Here is a 6768-nt window from a genome sequence, read left to right on the forward strand (position 1 = left end):
AGAGAATGCTCGGGAAGAGCAGAGAGAGAAGGAGAGAGAGAAAATCCCAAGCAGGCTCCGCACTGTCAGTGTAGAGCTTGATGCAGGGCTTGAACTCAAACCTTGTGACCTGAACTGAAACCAAGAGTTGGACGCTTAACCGACTGAACCACCAAGGCACCCCTAAAGATTTTTTAGTGATTTGTAAAACTGGTTATGATTATAAAATCAAACAAAAACCAGTATACATGACCATAATCTTTTGTAGTTATAATGTATAAGCACATATATACTTACATGTGTATATAAAAAATAATGGAAGGAAATACACTAAAAACATTAATAGTGCTTTCCTCTAACAAGTGATTTTATTTGCTTCTTTATACTTTTCTGTCTGTTAAATTTTTTTTCTGCAACCAACACAACATACTTTTATGATTAAAACAAACTCTGCCAACAAGAGACATTATTTACAAACAAGGAAGGGAGAAATCCCAGTTTCCTCCAGCCCTGAAGTCTAGAACGGCATGAAAGAATCAAGGTCCTATGCAAAATTGCCCACTGCCTTGAATAAAGAACCAGAAGAGACTTTTGTTCCAGAATGAGTATGGTGAACTTGGCCTTGAACAATAGGGAGGGGAAAGAGAGATGTAGAAAGCAGGATCTTGTATTAGTTCTAGAGGGTTCATTCAAACACAAGAAGAGGCTTACATCCTACCAAATGAACACAGGTAACTTCCACATCTTAATTCAACTGAGATGCTGGGGGAGGAAGGGATTATGACTGGCTGCTCACAGAAGTTGAGTAGCTAGGGCATGGAGCACCTGTGTCTACCACCTTTGTGAACTGGCAAGGGAAGGCACATTGGCTTAGATGAACCTGTAAGCTTCTGGAGCCAAACTGCACAGGTTTTATTCCTGGCTCAACCACATATTTGCTGTCTGAATTTGAACAAATCATTTAGTCTTTTAGGGCCTACGTTTCTTCACCAGTGAAATGGAGATGTTGGCAATTTCTACCTAAGACTTTTTATAAGATGAACTCAGCTATATTTGAAAAGTACATACAACTGCATGCCTGACACACTGTACATGCCATACAAGTGTTTGCTATTGTTATTATCTGTTGCCATTACCTGTGTACTAATTTGAGACGACCTAAAATACAAATGGTGAATGCTAAGGGGTTCAGTTCTAAAATGGGGAAAGTCATCAATCTGTGAGGGAGGCACAGAAGAAGTAAAAACAATAGAGACTTGGGTGAAAATGAAGAAGTTAAAGGGAACCCCACATCCCAGTATCATCAATCTTCCTCACAGGCCTGGGGAAGCTTTTAGAAAATGTTGTCAATTACTTTTCTAAGATCAATTCACTGCATTTGGCATTTAGTTAAAAATGATTCAGAAGTATCATGAGTTTAAAGGAAATAACATATTTTAGATGACTTGAACGTCACCATTTGCTCCATCAATGCCACTGCGAGGAATTTATCCATAAAAGATAGCCTGACAAGTTTGCAAAGATGTAACAGAAGGTTATTTGACTTTGGTGTTGCATAGAATAATGTAAATCTGGAAACAACCCAGTTATCAATAGTGGACTGGGGTAAATAGAGGATAACATGCTGGTAAAGTGCAATGCTATGCAGCCACTGAAGGGGATGAATACCCAGCTACACGTATATATGCAATGACACGAAGAGCTGTCCACAACACACTATGAAGGCCAAATGGCAGGTAAAGGATCACAGCATGTACCTCAGAGTAGCCACATCTCCACAAGTAGTTGTGTGGGAAGAAAGGGATCAGAAGAATGCTTATACAAAGGTTGACGGTGATTGGCTCTGGGAGTTAGGATTTCAAGACATTTGTGTTTTCTTCTGGATGTCTCTCTCAATTTTTTTGAGCACATATTACCTTTGTCATAGGCCAATCTGGGTTAAAAAAAAATCTATTTGTTAAATGAATGAATGTCTTTTAAAAAAACACAAAATGCAACAAATAGTTTTCGTTGTCACCCTACTTCCACCCTTTCTTTGGGGTCAACTTGCCATTAATTAAAAAAAAAATTTTAATGTTTATTTATTTTTGAGAGAGAGAGAGAGAGAGAGAGAGAGAGAGAGAGAGTGTGAGTGAAGGAGGGGCAGGGAGAGAGAGGGAGACACGGAATCCAAAGCAGGCTCTGGGCTCCAAGCTGTCAGCACAGAGCCTGACACAGGGCTCGAACTCACAAACTGTGAGATCGTGACCTGAGTCGAAGTCGGACGCTCAACCAACTGAGCCACCCAGGCGCCCCTCAACTTGCCATTATTAAACCCACTATTCTTTTGACTGGAATGTAAACGTCCTGTGAAGGAGAATGCAATTGGGAACACCTCACACAGAATTATGAATGCTGAATGTGAGTAGGTAGCAGAGGCCAACAAAAACACCACACAGCATTTAGAATTCTTAAAATGTTCATTTTTCTTCTCAGAGCTAGAATTGCAAACCTTATTTCAATCCAGGGTCTCCAAATGGTCAGTTTTCACTTTCTCTGAATGGATCAGGTATGAGTACCTCCCATGGGGGATACAAAATAAACATAAAACTGCTCTCACTACCAGAAAGTGAAAAAGGCCTTGCACGCTTTTGCTAACCAGAAGGATATCAACTTACTTGGCTTTCACTCACTCACCTGGACAGAGGCTTCATGGCCCTTCTCCTTTAAGCATCCATGATTCCTCTGCTGTTCTAACTGGGAAATCATGTCTGGTTTGGGAATTGGAATCCCTGGTTTTTGAAAAATAAAGGGGACTTAGATATTTGTGCTAGGGTCACAATGGTGTCCCACAGATCCATCCCAATCACTTGGCTTCCAGGGGGAAAAGGTACTCTAGGACACCACACAGTGGTACCAAGAATATCTCCACAGGGTCCAATGTGACTTCCAAGAAGGACAGGAGGAAAGGAAGGAGGATGGGTATGGGGGCAGGAGTGGGAAACTCTCAGCTGCAAGGAACAACTAGCTTTGCCTTCCCAGATAGAATGGAAATTTGGTAATCTCCAATGGAATGTGATAGGAAAACCCCCGACCTAGAAGATCAGAGGACAGAGAGACCAAAGTCCCTGAGCACCATAAGGAAGTTTATCAACAACTCCATTTGTCACTGGTCTTGCAACAGAAAACAGAAACAGAAACGATCTGTTTCTGGCTCCATAGGAAACACAAATCAGAGCCCTGGCTCTCCAGCCCCAGCTCATAGGGTCCAGAGAAGGAATGCTGTCCTTACCGAGGGAGATCAGGGTCTTGTACTTCGCTGGTGTCCCATCCTTACCCACATCCTGCTGAGCAGGGGCCAGCTAACTACCACCCTCTTGACAAAAGTCTGAGGGCACATCTGTGAATATTACAGACTCCTAAAAGACCCAAACCATTCCTACTTACCATGAGCCTCCTTGGGGAAGGCTGGAGTTGGTAGCATTGTAGGAAGAGAAGATGGACAGGAAGGTCTCCTCGGCTCCAAGTCCGATGCCTACTGAGCACCTAGTATATGTCTAGCTGAGTGTTTTACTCCATGGAAACTACAAAAAAAGAGTGGACACATATCTCTCAAGAAGAAAGTCATTTAATCGGGAAGAAAACACTTAAAGCAGATTCCAATGAGCCCCTACATGTTGGGCATGGTGGAGATAGGAAATTCAGTAGCAAGGAACTGGCTTGATTTGCCCCTTGGTATATGCTGAGGACTCCCAATTCTAATCCCTTCCAGCCCCAGATCTCTGCCTGCTCAATAAATAATTGTCAGGAGAATAATTAAAACAATTTGATTTTGGGGTGTTGAGTTTGATAAGTTCTTTATAGATTTTGGATACTAACCCTTTATCCAAAATGTCATTTGCAAATATCTTCTGCCATTTGGCCAGTTGCCTTTTAGTTTTTCTGATTGTTTCCTCTGCTGTGCAGAAGCTTTTTATCTTGATGAGGTCCCAGTAGTTCATTTCTGCTTTTGTTTCCTTTGCCTCCAGAGACATGTCTAGTAAGAAGTTGCTGTAGCCGAGGTCAAAGAAGTTGCTGACTGTTTTCTCCTCCAGAATTCTGATGGCTTCCTATATTACATTTAGGTCTTTCACCCATTTTGAATTTATTTTTGTGTATGGTGTAGAAAGTGGTCCAATTTCATTCTTCTGCATGCTACTGTCCAGTTTTCCCAGCACCTTTTGCACTGTTGGTGGGAATGCAAACTGGTGCAGCCACTCTGGAGAACAGTATGGAGGTTCCTCAAAAAGTTCAAAAATAGAACTACCCTATGACCCAGCAATTGCACTACCAGGTATTTATCCAAAGGAGTTAAAAATACTGATATGAAGGAGCACATGCACCCCAATATTTATAGCAATGCTATAACAATAGCCAAAGTATGGAAAGAGCCCAAATGTCCATCAACTGATGATGAATGGATACACACACACACACACACACACACACACACAATGTAATATTACTCAGTGATGAAAAAGAATTAAATCTTGCCATTTGCAACAATGTGGATGGAACTAGAGTGTATTATGCTAAACTAAGTAAGTCAATCTGAGAAAGACAAATATCATCATTTCACTCATATGTGGAATTTAAGAAGCACAATAGATGAATATAGAGGAAGGGAAGCAAAAATAAGATAAAAGCAGAGAGGGAGGCAAACCGTAAAAGACCCTTAAATACAAAGAAAAAACTGAGGGTTGATAGTGGGGAGGTGGGAGGCTGGATGGGCTAGATGGGTGATGGGCATTAAGGAGGGCACTTGTTGGGGTGAGCACTGGGTGTTATATATAAGTGATGAATCACTATATTCTACTCCTGAAACCAATACTACACTATATGTTAACTAACTTGAATCTCAATTTAAAAAATATGAATGGATATAAGAAGAAAAAAAAACAATTTGAGAATGAATGCCCTGATTACAAAGTCAAATGATTAGTTTTATTGTAGAGAGCATACAGCCTGCTGGAGCCACAGAGAAGGAAGAGAGATGGGGGTGGGGTATGGTGGGGGTAGTGATAATGGATTGAGAGTGGATTTATGAAGGAGGTGGTCTTTAAGGGAGGGTAAGACTTGTAGGGGACAGTTCCCACATTTGGCCCATGGCACCAGAAATCCTTACAACAGTAGTTCAAGCCCCTTCAACTGCCATTGCTTTGTAGGGAGGCATCCCCACTGCCACAGCCTTCTGCTGGATTACTGTGATTGTTTTAGAACTGGATTGACTGCCACCTCTAATCTCATGTTCTACCATTCCATTGTCTACACCAGAGTGGCCATTCTGAAAAGCAAACCTAGGCCCAGCACATTTATTTTTAAAAATCCTCTGCAAGCACTCCTTCAAAGATGAAAACACATTCCTTCAGGTGATATTCCAGACCTTTACCAACCTGGACCTGACCTACCTGTCTGTCCTCATCTACTCCAACTCCTGCCCACATAGACTCCATACTCCAGGAAAACTGTCCTTTTCACTGTTCTCCGAATACATATGTTACTATGCTCTTTTATGTTTCCAATGCTTTTGTAGTTGCTTTCAAACACATTCAAGTTCAAAGGTAATTACCATCTGGTCTTAAAAATATCCTCACTGTCTCCTTGGGGATTTAAAACATCTTGGGGGGTCTAGGAGGCTCAATTGGTTAGGTGTACAACTCTTGATTTTGGCTCAGGTCATGGTCTCACGGTTCGTGAGTTCAAGCCCCGTGTCAGGCTCCGTGCTGATAGTATGGAGCCTGCTTGGGATTCTCTCTCTCTCACTCTCTCTCTGCCCCTCTCCTGATCGCTCTCTCTCTCTCTCTCTCTCTGCCCCTCTCCTGATCGCTCTCTCTCTCTCTCTCTCTCAAAATAAATAAAACTTTAAAAAATTATAAAACATCTAGAACCTCTTTACATGCATAAGTGGAAAAGGTGATATGATATAACAAAATAGATGTACAAATGGACAAAGATTAGAAGGAAATACACAAATTTGAAATAAGTCTTGTTGAGTAATAGAGCTATAAACAGTTTCTTTTCTTTTACAAGAAAAGATATGTTAGTGTTGCTTTAATATCTTGTTTAATGATTAAAAAACCCAGCAAGCAATAGTGTACCAAATGACAGGAAAGCTTTAAGGTAAAGAATCTGCTTTGGGGACAATTATTCAAGTGAAAGAGCACAGTGGGCTGGATTTACCACAGATGCCATCATGGAAGGGAAGAGTTTTGAGTAAAAAGTAGGAGGGAATGGCCTAAAGCACGTCACAACATCTAGAAGGAGCAGGAGGTCTTGTGCTCCAGAGACACAAACAAAGACTATAAAAGGGGGGTCAGGTACCAGAATGGAAAGGCTTTGGGAGTACAGGAAAATGGATGGAAGTCAGACAACTCCTAGACAAGAGATAATGTGACCATACTTGGGGCCTGGAATGGCCACCAATATCTAGAAATGGTACATGACTTGGTACCTGAGAACACACTGGTTCTGTTGCACAGTTACCAGGGCCATATTCTTGAGAGTGGGGGAGTGGTGAATTCCCAAGGAGCCTGTTATTCCTTTGGGAATAGCAGAAGTTTCTAAGAATAAGAGGAAGCAGGAATGAAAATAATATTTGTTGAGTATCTACACATGCTAGGCACCATGGTCAGAAGTTACATATAGTAGGCTGTGAAACCTTCACAACAACCCTGTGAGGTATATACCTCTTATATCCTTTCACAACAGAAATACATTCAGAGTGGTTCTAGAACTTGCTTAGCACCTAGCATGCAAGTGACAGAGCTAAGA

At 41.4% G+C, this 6768-nt stretch overlaps 1 long non-coding RNA gene across 1 annotated transcript; it reads right to left on the reverse strand.

Annotated features, from left to right (window-relative positions):
- Nucleotides 1–324: 324 nt before the first annotated feature.
- Nucleotides 325–5784, reverse strand: LOC131502853 (uncharacterized). The gene is made up of 3 exons (XR_009257221.1): nt 3838–5784; nt 3406–3542; nt 325–1912 (listed from the first exon to the last, which is right to left on the reverse strand). It is a non-coding gene; the product is annotated as an uncharacterized LOC131502853 (long non-coding RNA).
- Nucleotides 5785–6768: the final 984 nt, after the last annotated feature.

The sequence above is a fragment of the Neofelis nebulosa genome, chromosome X (assembly GCF_028018385.1).
Source record: "Neofelis nebulosa isolate mNeoNeb1 chromosome X, mNeoNeb1.pri, whole genome shotgun sequence".
Lineage (NCBI taxonomy): Eukaryota > Metazoa > Chordata > Mammalia > Carnivora > Felidae > Neofelis > Neofelis nebulosa.